Source organism: Triticum aestivum, chromosome 1B (genome assembly GCF_018294505.1).
Source record: "Triticum aestivum cultivar Chinese Spring chromosome 1B, IWGSC CS RefSeq v2.1, whole genome shotgun sequence".
Taxonomy (NCBI): domain Eukaryota; kingdom Viridiplantae; phylum Streptophyta; class Magnoliopsida; order Poales; family Poaceae; genus Triticum; species Triticum aestivum.
The window spans coordinates 684,219,546-684,233,430 of record NC_057795.1 but is presented as its reverse complement, the minus strand read 5'-3'; positions in this window follow the sequence as shown (position 1 = coordinate 684,233,430).

Genomic DNA, 13,885 nt, shown 5'->3' with positions numbered 1-13,885 from the left:
CGATGGTAGATATAGAGGTATCGTGCCGACCGCGATCACATCGACTTTGGAACCATTTCCCACGCGCATCATCACCTCGTCCTTAGCTAATCTTCGCTTAATTCGTAGTCCCTATTTCGAGTTGCAAATATTAGCAACAGAACCAGTATCAAATACCCAGGTGCTACTGCGAGCATTAGTAAGGTACACATCAATAACATGTATATCACATATACCTTTGTTCACTTTGCCATCCTTCTTATCCGCCAAATACTTGGGGCAATTCCGCTTCCAGTGTCCAGTCTGCTTGCAGTAGAAGCACTCAGTTTCAGGCTTAAGTCTAGACTTGGGTTTCTTCTCTTGAGCAGCAACTTGCTTGTCGTTCTTTTTGAAGTTCCCCTTCTTCTTCCCTTTGCCCTTTTTCTTGAAACTGGTGGTCTTGTTAACCATCAACACTTAATGCTCCTTTTTGATTTCTACCTCCGCAGCTTTTAGCATTGCGAAGAGCTCGGGAATAGTTTTGTTCATCCCTTGCATATTATAGTTCATCACGAAGCTCTTATAGCTTGGTGGTAGTGATTGGAGAATTCTGTCAATGACACTATCATCAGGAAGATTAACTCCCAGTTGAATCAAGTGATTATTATACCCAGACATTTTGAGTATGTGTTTACTGACAGAACTATTCTCCTCCATCTTGCAGCTGTAGAACTTATTGGGGACTTCATATCTCTCAATCCGGGCATTTGCTTGAAATATTAACTTCAACTCCTGGAACATCTCATATGCTCCATGACGTTAAAAACGTCGTTGAAGACCCGGTTCTAAGCCGTAAAGCATGGCACACTGAACTATAGAGTAGTCATCAGCTTTGCTCTGCCAGACGTTCTTAACGTCGTCAGTTGCATCAGCAGCAGGCCTGGCACCCAGCGGTGCTTCCAGGACGTAACTTTTCTGTGCAGCAATGAGGATAATCCTCAGGTTACGGATCCAGTCCGTGTAATTGCTACCATCATCTTTTAACTTTGCTTTCTCAAGGAACGCATTAAAATTTAACGGAACAACAGCACGAGCCATCTATCTACAAACAAACATAGACAGTCAAAATACTATCAGGTACTAAGTTCACGATAAATTTAAGTTCAATTAATCATATTACTTAAGAACTCCCACTTAGATAGACATCCCTCTAATCCTCTAAGTGATTATGTGATCCATATCAACTAAACCATGTCCGATCATCACGTGAGATGGAGTAGTTTCAATGGTGAACATCATTATGTTGATCATATCTACTATATGATTCACGCTCAACCTTTCGGTCTCCGTGTTCCGAGGCCATATCTGTATATGCTAGGCTCGTCAAGTTTAACCCGAGTATTCCGCATGTGCAACTGTTTTGCACCCGTTGTATTTGAACGTAGAGCCTATCACACCCGATCATCACATTGTGTCTCAGCGCGAAGAACTTTCGCAATGGTGCATACTCAGGGAGAACACTTCTTGATAATTAGTGAGAGATCATCTTAAAATGCTACCGTCAATCAAAGCAAGATAAGATGCATAAAGGATAAACATCACATGCAATCAATATAAGTGATATGATATGGCCATCATCATCTTGTGCTTGTGATCTCCATCTTCGAAGCACCGTCGTGATCACCATCGTCACCGGCGCGACACCTTGATCTCCATCGTAGCATCATTGTCGTTACGACATCTATTGCTTCTACGACTATCGCTACCGCTTAGTGATAAAGTAAAGCAATTACAGGGTGTTTGTATTTCATACAATAAAGCGACAACCATATGGCTCCTGCCAGTTGCCGATAACTTCGGTTACAAAACATGATCATCTCATACAATAAAATATAGCATCACGTCTTGACCATATCACATCACAACATGCCCTGCAAAAACAAGTTAGACGTCCTCTACTTTGTTGTTGCAAATTTTACGTGGCTGCTACGGGCTTAGCAAGAACCGTTCTTACCTACGCATAAAAACCACAACGATAGTTCGTCAAGTTGGTGTTGTTTTAACCTTCGCAAGGACCGGGCATAGCCACACTCGATTCAGCTAAAGTGAGAGAGACAGACACCCACCAGCCACCTTTAAGCACGAGTGCTCGCAACGGTATAACCAGTCTCGCGTAAGCGTACGCGTAATGTCGGTCCGGGACGCTTCATCTCACAATACCGCTGAACCAAAGTATGACATGCTGGTAAGCAGTATGAATTGTATCGCCCATAACTCAATTGTGTTCTACTCGTGCATATAACATCAACACATAAAACCTGGCTCTGATACCACTGTTAGGGAACGTAGTAATTTTAAAAAAATTCCTACGCACACGCAAGATCATGGTGATGATATAGCAATGAGAGGGGAGAGTGTTCGTCCACGTACCCTCGTAGACCGTAAGCGGAAGCGTTAGCACAACGCGGTTGATGTAGTCGTACGTCTTCATGATCCGACCGATCCAAGCACCGAACATACGGCACCTCCGAGTTCAGCACACTTTCAGCTCGATGACGATCCCCGGGCTCCGATCCAGCAAAGCTTCGGGGATGAGTTCCGTCAGCACGACGGCGTGGTGACGATGATGATGTTCTACCGGCGCAGGGCTTCGCCTAAGCTTCGCGACGATATGACCGAGGTGGAATATGGTGGAGGGGGGCACCGCACACGGCTAAGGAACGATCCGTAGATCAACTTGTGTGTCTAGGGTGCCCCCCCCCCCCCGCCCGCGTATATAAAGGAGCGAGGGGGGAGGAGGCGGCCGGCCAAGGAGGGCGCGCGAAGGGGGGAGTCCTACTCCCACCGGGAGTAGGACTCCCTTTTTTCCTAGTTGGAATAGGAGAAGGGGGGAAGAGGAGGAAGAGGGGAAGGAAAGGGGGGGCGCCGCCCCCCTTCCCTTGTCCTATTCGGACTAGGAGGGGGAGGGGCGCGCGACCCCCTCCTGGCTCCTTCTCTCTTCTCCCTCGTGGCCCATGTAGGCCCATTAACCCCCCGGGGGGTTCCGGTAACCTCCCAGTACTCCGGTAAAATGCCGATTTCACCCGGAACCATTCCGATGTCCAAACATAGGCTTCCAATATATCAATCTTTATGTCTCGACCATTCCGAGACTCCTCGTCATGTCCGTGATCACATCCGGGACTCCAAACAAACTTCGGTACATTAAAACTTGTAAACTCATAATAAAACTATCATCGAAACGTTAAGCGTGCGGACCCTACGGGTTCGAGAACTATGTAGACATGACCTAAAACCATTCTCGGTCAATAACCAATAGCGGGACCTGGATGCCCATATTGGTTCCTACATATTCTACGAAGATCTTTATCGGTCAAACCGCATAACAACATACGTTGTTCCCTTTGTCATCGGTATGTTACTTGCCCGAGATTTGATCATCGGTATCCAATACCTAGTTCAATCTCGTTACCGGCAAGTCTCTTTACTCGTTCTGTAATACGTCATCTCATAACTAACTTATTAGTTATAATGCTTGCAAGGCTTAAGTGATGAGTATTACCGAGAGGGCCCAGAGATACCTCTCCGACAATCGGAGTGACAAAACCTAATCTCGAAATATGCCAACTCAACATGTACCTTCGGAGACACCTGTAGTACTCCTTTATAATCACCCAGTTACGTTGTGATGTTTGGTAGTACCCAAAGTGTTCTTCCGGTAAACGGGAGTTGCATATTTCTCATAGTTGCAGGAACATGTATAAGTCATGAAGAAAGCAATAGCAGAATACTAAACGATCAAGTGCTAAGCTAACGGGATGGGTCATGTCAATCACATGATTCTTCTAATGATGTGATCCCATTAATCAAATGACAACACATGTCTATGGTTAGGAAACATAACCATCTTTGATTAATGAGCTAGTCAAGTAGAGGCATACTAGTGACTATATGTTTGTCTATGTATTCACACATGTATCATGTTTCCGGTTAATACAATTCTAGCATGAATAATAAACATTTATCATGATATGAGCAAATAAATAATAACTTTATTATTGCCTCTAGGGCATATTTCCTTCAGCGCGGCGGCATGGTGGCGCGGTGGTGGCGCATCGATGGCGGGGCGTGGAAGCAGAGGAAGCGGGGAGAGCGCGCGTGGCAGTGTGGATAGCGATGGGAGGCCGCATGGCGAGCGCCGCAATTTATAGGCGCGTTGGAAGCGGTGCGCCAAATCTAGCGCGCGACCGCCCGCTTTCTCCCACACACGCGCAATCGTTTCCCGCTCGCTAATTTCTCTCCTCCGCCGGAGCGCGCGAAAACGTCCCGCGCGTGCTAAAATGGCAGTTTACCGTGTGCGCGCGCCTTTTGGCGGCGATGTTGGAGATGCTCTAAGGGGGAGGTCGGCATCGAGAGCGAACACAAACTCCGCAGCCTGTAATGGAGAAAAGGCACTACAGAATTATAGCAGATCAGCCTAGTCAGTTTAATGCCGCCGCGGCGGGTCTTTATCCCCATGTGTCATGGCTTCCCTAAGTTCGGCTCCGTGGCGGGGGCGCGGTTCCGCCAATGTTTACGACGGATGGCACGGCCGCAGGCGTGAGGAGCGGGACAACACGGACTCGTCAACGGTAGCCATGGTGCCCGTGCCACTGTGCTCCTCGAGATGCCGGTGTGGAGCAACTGGCCACTCCTCTGCTTGCCCGCCTACAGCCTTGCACATGGTACTGACGACCTGAGGTGGCCAGGGAGGTGGAGCAGCGAGTTGCCTCGCTCGTATTCGGCAGGCCGCGCAAGCCACCCAGCCGGCTTTTATGCCGGCGAACTCTTCTTCCTGCTCACCGGATGCCATGAAGAGTGTGGAGAGTATGGTGCAAGGAGGAGATGTGGAGTGGAGGTGTGATGCGGTTCTTGTCCGGCGTATGGCCTCATTTAAATAGCTGGCGGTGTGTTCAGCTGGTCGTGCAGCAGGCAGCACTTTGTCGGGCGGCGCAACGCCTCAATGTCGGAAATGAGAGGTTACGTCTGCTCTGGGCCAGTGTCAACGCGGAATGGCCGCTCTGCAGCAGGATGAATGCGCGTGCTGGCGTCGGGCGAGAAAATACGCGGGCAAGGGAGAAGGGTTTTGGTTGGTCCTGGTTAGTCAGAAGCGGGCATGGCAGCGGTTTGGACGTTTGGAAAGCCCCCTTTCCTACTTTGTCTCTGGTTTGCCTGCGGACCGATGCAGAACCGCTTTGGATGGCAAAACACGTCCAGGCCGCATGGTCTGGACGGTTACGGTTGGTTCGAGGATGGGCGTTGGAGATGCCCTAAGTATGTACATATCTAGTCCCTCTGCTCTTTAGTAGTTGCCACTCAAAAGGATGTATCTAATATGCATGGCCGGTCCATTTTTAATTATCTTACTAGTAGCGAAGAGATGCAAGTTTGTTTAGAAAACTCTGTACTTTATTACTGAGTTGATTGACCTTACATTTTTTTCATGTATTCTTGGATCTTCTTATGGGTTTGATTATTGGAACAAAAGCAGGTTTGGAGCGGTATAGTTGTTTTAGATTATTGAAAGCGAACGCTGATCTTTTTATATTTCTACCGGTCTCTAAATTATTATTTTTAGATTAGTTTTCACTGGACAAGAACGACAATCAGAATGATTTCTTTCTTTGATCGTATCGACAACAATCTGAAGTTACTTTTAGTTTTTTTGGCTACTTATGTGCAAATTAACCTCTTAAATATGTTGGTAGCAGCTTTTTTGTGTTGAGGTGGAGAGCATACTCATTGTGAAGGCAATACAAGATAATCCTATTTAACTTAATCTAAGTTAATGTGGCCATGTCAGCATGGGAATAGTCGAATAAAATGGTCTTTTTTTTTTGGAACGTAGACACCCGGAGCGTCCGGCTTTAAATTAATAAAGTCACAAGGCAGCATCCACACATAAGTTTCAACCTTACATACCAAAAGGCATAAGTCTCAACGGCGCGCAGGCCCAATAAGCAAAGTTGCAATAGAACACACGCATGCGCACTGCCCAACATAAGGTTAACCAAAATACTCAAGCTTGCATTCCTTGTTGTCTCGCTTTCACCATGCACAGCTTGATCTGCTCCATAATCTCGCTCATGTGGTCCTCATCACGCGGTTTCCCCAATGGCGCCCAAGCCTGCAAGAAAATATGGCATTTGAAGAGAATATCAGCAGGGTGAGCCGGGAACTTGGGTTCAATTGTAATTTTGTTCCGGACCACCCAAATCGACCATAGCAACGCCCCTACATAACGCCACAGAAGCCTCGTGTTGGCACCCCTACGTTCCTTTAGCAAGTTTAGTAAGTCCTCGCTAGAATACGGGTTCCAATTCTGTTTGAACGTCTCCCTAACAGCACTCCACGTAAATTTAGCTAGGCAACACCCGAAAAACATGTGATTAGCATCTTCCCCATGTCCGCAAATGGCGCAAGACCCGTTCGCCGGACCATTCCGCTTGGCTACATTATCAGAAGTAGGAAGGCGGTTGCGGCACAGTTGCCACAGAAAGATCTTGATCTTGAGGGGAATGCCAGCTTTCCATAGTCCCCTAGCCATATCCAGCACATTCCCCTCGGTCAGCTTAGTATATAAGGATTTGACCGAGAATTTCCGAGAAGCCGTGAGCTTCCAGGAGATCTCATCACGCTCCTGGCTCAGAGTCTGCCCCGCGAGGGCGTCAACAAGCTCATTCTAGGAGGTGGCCTCGCCGGCCTCCAATGTCCTATAAAATGATATAGCCGGAGGATGAACCCGGAGGGCGTCGGCGACTGAGATGTTAGTATCCGTGGCTAGTTGGTATAGTGCTGGGCGAGATTAACACAGCGGTGTTTGGCCCCACCACACGTCAAGCCAAAACCGCGTGGAAGTGCCGTTATGTACGTGAAACTGTGCACCCACCGTGAAGGCCGGTCTCACCGCTTGGAATCCGTTCCAAAACGCTGAACCCTTCGACTTAGCCTTGAAAAGATTTCCGTCCGGAAAATATTTAGCCCGGAGGATATCCGGCAAGAGACCCGACTCATGGGCAAGACGCCACCACCATTTGGTGAGCAAGGCTACGTTCATGAGCTTAGAGTTAGTGATCCCCAAACCACCGAACTGTTTTGGTCTGCACACCACAGTCGATTTCACCAAATGATACTTGCGCTGGGTGTCAAGTTTGAAATGAACCCCGTCCGCAAGTAGAAATATCCCCATTGTGAAGAGGGGAAGGCAGAGGCATCAAGAGGAGAAACAAATTTTTCAATGGCAAGGGACATTGGCAATGGGTCTGCACACGGCGGTGGAAGTCGGACATGTACATCTGCATCCAAACGGCGGCAGAAGCACAGCGCTTTTTGAGTTTGCTGGCCCAAATTTCATAACAAGGGTAGATGCTGATAATTTTATCTTGCAGCTGTTGGGTGATGGCAAATGGCTAGGTTGTGAAGAAGTGACAAATGTACATCTGCATCAGACGGCAAGCCTGCATGCTTGGCCCCTGCAGTTGCCAACTAAAATGAAGAAGCCGGCGGTGGAGTAGTTGTAATGGCTGCGGTGTTTCCCTTCATGCTTCGGGAGCAGTTTTAGTGCCGTCGCGCATGTGATTCCAGCAACATCTCCACAGGCATTATGCTGTCAAAATTGCTACCCAAATTTATCTTGACTTTATCCAAAATTTGTCCTTTTGCTTTAAAAAAGGAAACTTTAGGGTGCTGGCTGCAGAATGTTAGGGTCTTAGCTGCAAGAAGATGTACTCTTTCTTTGTGCTCGGTATTCCAACAGACAATGCTGGGAAATTCCCATTTGCTTGGCCAGAATAATGCTGGGAATCTATATATCACTTGGAGCTGACCACAAGCTTTGAATAACAAAAGAACGAAATGTAGAATTATCACTGTACTGCTAGCTGCTAGAAATGAATCAAGTTCCGTCCAAAAAGAAAAGAAATGAATCAAGCTACCACTAGCTTTGCACGTACATGTATGTTGCTTCTGGAGCTTCGGATCGAGTGCGTACATGCTTTTTTTAACACAGTACAGATGCAAGCGCTCATACATACATGCATATACTCATTCATATGAACGCACGCACACACACCTTACGCCTATGAGCACCTTTGAGAGACCGAGCCGGCATATCATCTTGAGATTTCTGAAGTCACCGTAGGCGCCTCGTTGTCGACGGAAACGTCTCCTCCCAGTGAAAAGCATCGCCAGAAATTCTGAAATAAATTCAGGAATAATGCGAGCACCAGGACTTAACCTCAGTCGCCGGTGGTGAGGGGGGGCGCCGGATCCACGAATGTGGATAGTTTTAGGCCAAAGTTGCTTAGTTTCTAGGCTGTTCCGTCTTGGCTTCGGTGACGGAGGCGCTCAATAAAGTTTCTTCAGATCCTACTCCGACAAGGCGATCGCTTCTATGGTTGGGGATGGATTTGAATCCAGCATGTTCAAGTAAGGATGGTGCAGTGGCGGTATCCTCGTGGTGGACCTGTCTCCTCAGGCTCCGTCGTTGTGACGGCGTTTGCTCTCCAGCGCCGGCGTGGAGCTTGGGAGGTAGTCCATGAGTGGATACAGATTGTCGTCTGCATCGGCGGCATCTGAAAGATGGTGGATCGTGTGCTGGGTTCGTGGTACGTGGATGGCAGGTATGGTTCCTTCTCCGACGTCCTAGTCGTGTGGGATGCCAGATCTGAAGTTTGATGGCGTGTCCAGGGTGTTGCCCCCGGTCTGATTCGTTCAATGGTAACGGTTTCGCCTTTGGCGAGCAACCTTGGAGGTCTGCAAAGCTGCATATCGGGGATGGAGCCGCCTCGAGGTCGGGTATGGAGGTGGTCCGTCAGTTTTTTCTTTGATGGCTGCTTTAGTGCAAGAGGCAGGTGACGGGCGTTGGTGTGAAGCTCAGAGATTTTTTCAGTTTTTTTCGTAGTTTTACTTCTTGGCTGATGTTCCTTTGTGCAAAGACTAGCATTCTGCTATTTATTCAGTTTTGCCAGGTCGATATGTACGTGGCTTCTACAATGTTCTTTATGATATAAAAATGAGACACGTATTATACGATGAAAAAGAAACCACAGGTTGGTTAGCTCTAGTGCATACGTACGTGCTTTCCACCGTAGTAGCCTCAACAAAATCTCGTACAAATTGATGTCCGTGTGTTTGCATGTACGTGCCCTTCACCGAGTTTGGGTTGGACTCGCGCCTACCTACGACACAAAATTACTGCCACCGATAAAAGCTGTGTCCACGCGCCAAACAGGCCAGTGTCCTAGATAGCCACGAGAGATCGTCGACCCGAACGTGCCCGTGTCCTCTCGAGCAAGCAACCCCGAGTCAGACGTGTCGGATCTCTCCAACACGGTCCTCTCGAGCGAGTAACCCAGTACTACACATCTGATCTGCTAGGCAGCCGATAACGGCCAGATCACCGCTCTGCGTGCAAGACGAGCCATCGATCCACCACCGACCGAGAACATCACGCCCTCGATCGAATTAGAAGCTTCATGGCGGCAGCGACGCTCCGGTCCACCATCGGGCTCGTGGCGCTGCGGCGCGCGGCGACACTGCAGGTCTCGTGTCGCCTCCCCCCCACCGCCGGCGGCTCCTCCTCCAATGATGGTTTGATCACCCTGCGACGGCAGACCATGTCCACCACACCCATTGGGCGACGCGTTGCCAGGTGTTGTGTAGCTCGTTAACCGATCCACTCCCTCGTCGATGATCTCTTTTTTTTTGGCAGAGGCAAAACCAGTAGCGGATCTAGCCCAATGGGTCAGGGTAGGCCAACAATAGAACTGTTCATAAAAATATATTTTTGTTTATTTTTTACCTTTTTTCCTATGCTATAGAGCTATTAAAAAATCTCAGGCCCACCCTGTCCACCCTCTACCTTTGTCACTGGGCAAAACCCTCAGCCTCTGCAACAATCGATGCATGCATGCGGCGATCTTATTAGTCGATGATCTCTCTTGTTCAATTCAATTTAATTTCTAGCGCATGCTTGCGTGATCGATCGAGCATACATGTGGTGATCACTACGATGTGCGCAGGAAGAGGAGGCGCATGGATGCTGCTTTTACCGCCTAGCCAGGGTCGGAGCACTAGTTTACGTTGGCCTCACCGCCCCACTGGGGGATTGGGAGCGGAGTAGTAGATGACGACGCAGAGGAGGTGAGAGGAAGAAGAGAAGAGTATGTCTACCCAACAACGCTAGCTTGTACTACTATTCTACACAGATAGACTTCTTGTTCTAGAATTTTGGAGATCGACGGTAAGAACCCATAGGCCGGGTGAGAGAATTATTTGACTGCATTTGTGCATGTACTACGTGCTATATTGCCGACAATTATTAACCGAAACCTTATTATTATGGTTTTCGAGCGTTCACGCCTTTTCCTTTTCTTTGCACACATGGAAACTACATCTTGTGTGAGGTGAGGTCTTGCATGAGACAGCCACCAGACTGCAGACATGCGTGCGTGTGATAATATAAGAATGTTTTTGGCACTATATATTATGGGACGGAGGGAATACGTACTTAGCCGGAACTTACATATATATATACATCAGGCAGATATTTTTTTGCCACGAGCTCCTCGAGTGTCGAAAGAGCATGAAATTTTGGGCACACCTTGCGCATGTAAGCATATTGAACCCCAAAAAAATTCAGATTTTTCTAAAGTTTGTTTAAAAAAAAATCGCATTTACCGTTCATCGGGCGGTTTTGACCCGGTCAACGCCCTCAAAATCTGGTTTAGGACCAAACTTATCCGGTTTTGAAATTTGAGGGACCAAAAGTAGACCAAAAAATCTTGAAGGACCAAGTCTAGACTTCTGGGAACTTGAGGGACCAAAAACATACTTATATATATATATACATATGTATACCACTCTCTCAAAAGTCTAGACTTGCGCATGTATATATATATATATATATATATATATATATATATATATATATATATATATATATATATATATATATATAGACCTGCTAAAGTCAGCGTGCGCGTATTATAACCTAGCGTGCGCTCCAGCCGCCCATCAACCCACCGGTTGTACGCACTAATTAGACGAAGCGCGGGCTCGGTCATAAAAGCTACCGTAATGAACTTACGACCAGGCCCGCGCGCTTAACCAGACTCGTTTCCTGAGGAAAAAAATCAGTAGTAACGAGTTATGATCCACGCGCAAGTTAAGGATCCCACGCATGCCTACACCTAGTCTAGTGTAATTGATGATCGTAAAACAGCTCAGCCCAGCATTTAATTGCTACCATCCAGTAAATTGGGCTTGCAGTAGTAATGATGTTACCATCTAGTAACTGGACCTGCCCAAGTAGTAATGCAATACTACCCTAGTTTTACTAGGTTTATCATCTAGTAATTGGACCTGTAGAAGTAGTAATGCATTACTACCATAATTTTACTAGGCTAACCATTGACTCCGTAGCGTAGTAATCCGTTACTACATTCAAGTGTTTTCTTTTCAACGAAAAAAGCTCTTGTAGTAATGCATTACTACCCTGGTTTTTCTAGGTTTACCATTGACTCCATCATAGCGTAGTAATCCATTACTACATGCTAGCAAGGTTTTACGCTTAGGTCTCCAACCAATGATTAGTAAGTGCCTCGTAAACAATCATCGTCCATTACCATCCCTACTATTCCCATTACTACCAATATATAGTCATCGCAGAGATGGGATACATCGGATGGTAAAAAAATTAATTGCGTTACTTTTTTACAAACCTCGTTACCCTTAACTAGTATTGCGGTGGAGCGCAGCCTTCTCCGCGCGACCCACGCGCCTAAGCGGCCGGAGCGCACGCTAAGAAGAATGCGCTCTCGCTTACATTAGCGCAGCCCTATATATATATATATATATATATATATATATATATATATATATATATATATATATATATATATATATATATATATATATATATATATATATATATATATACCACTCTCTCAAAAGTCGTCGAAATGTATACTGAAGCACGCACTCACGTACATCAGGTGCATGTGCACGCTTTGGTCACCAGCATCCACTTAGGCCAACTCCACCGCGCGACCCCAAACGGACGTCCGTTTTGTCCGGTTTCGGTCCGTTTGGGTAGAGGTTTGGGGTCGTGTCCGGGCCTGTCCTGGGATGCGGTGGCCGTGCGCCCAGCGCGCGGCCGCATCCATTTGCCCCATCCTGTCCGTGAGGGCCAAAAATGCCTAAATTTGCATCAAACTACTTCCAACCCAAATGTTTGTCTGAAAATTAAAATAGTTTTACAACCCAATTGAAATTGTCTTAAGTAAAATAGTTTTACAACCAAATCGAAATTGTCTTGACTGAACATAAATTGGACCAATACATCTATTGGTTGCCAATGTGATCCCAGACGTGCTCAACCAAGTCATTTGAAAGATTCAAATGAGTGTGCCAATCACGCATCTCACGGTGGAATTGGACAAACTGTTCAAATGTGGCCGGGTCTTGGTGCAGGGGCTCAATATTTTCACCTTGATAATCAAATCCTTGGTCGAAGATACTCTCATCACGCTCATCCTCGACGATCATGTTGTGCATGATCACACAAGCAGTCATCACCTCCCAAAGCTTTCTTTCATCCCATGACAGTGCAGGGTTTCGAACGATACCCCACCGGGATTGAAGCACACCAAAAGCACGTTCCACATCCTTTCTAACACTCTCTTGCATTTGGGCAAATCTTTTTCTCTTCTCACCTTGGGGTTTAGTATGGGTCATGAGCAACCACTCCCTCTCGGATACGATTGAACAAATGCCTTGCCATGCGAAAACGGCGACGAAATTTATCCGGCTTGAAGAGCGGGGTGTTGGCAAAGTAATCGGCATAGAGCAGGGCGTGGCCTCTCTCCCTATTGTGGTTCAGGTTGGGAGCCTTGCCAGGCAGTGACCCCCTGTATCGAGGAAGCTGCCGTTGAATATGGTCGTTCACGACCAGTGCAACCACCACAAGTTCTTCATCATCCGACGACGAATCGTCCGATGAACAAAGGAAGTGATGGAAGAAAAACTCGTCTCCACTGCCATACCTTTGTTGGCAAAAGGTCGAACACCTTGCGGTCACGGTGGCGAAGCGGCCGCGATGATCACCTCGACGTAGCAGGGATGGTTGCCGGCCGGCTACTGGCCGCTCTGGAGCTCTCGTCGGAATCTGCCTCGGCCGCCGTGGTCCGTCGCCGGCAGTCGTGTCCCCTCCGGCACCGGCAAGGACGGCGACGGCCAAAATTACGGCGAAAGCGCGGGCGTGGTGACGGCCATGTCCAGGCGTGGTTTGTTATGGACGGCGGGGGGCTGCGCGGTGAGGAGGCGGCCGGAGAATACGGCGGCGCCGGCGGCAGGGCGGGGCGGGGAGAGAGGGTGAAGCGTTGGGGAGCGGAGGGACTGCTAGTGTCCCCGACAGGCGGGCCACGGGGGGGCAAGGGCGTGCGTCGCGGTCGTCCACGCGCGTCCGTTTCACCCCAAACCGAGCGCAAGTTTGGTCCTGGGATGGGTCGAAAACGAACGGAATCCGGACATTTGTCCGTTTGAAGCCGTGCGCTGGGCTGCCTCTTTTGTCCCTTTTACCCTAAACGGACGGAGCCGGATAAGATAGGATTGTGCGGTGGAGTTGGCCTTAGGATGAGCGGTCCTGCTGCATGCAGGCTCGATGGAAAAGAATTTTTTAGGGGAAACTAACACAAATAGAGGAGATCGTTGTGGTGGATATGGGCAGGGCCCAACCGCGCATGGATCAATGGCACGAAGCGTATCTACATATATAGAAGCAACAAATGTACCCTCTCTGTTAGGGTTTCTTGGACTCCAGCGGCGCTGTCTTTCTTACCCCCCACAAGAAACAAGATCCTTCTGGACGGCGCTGGGTGTGTTGGTG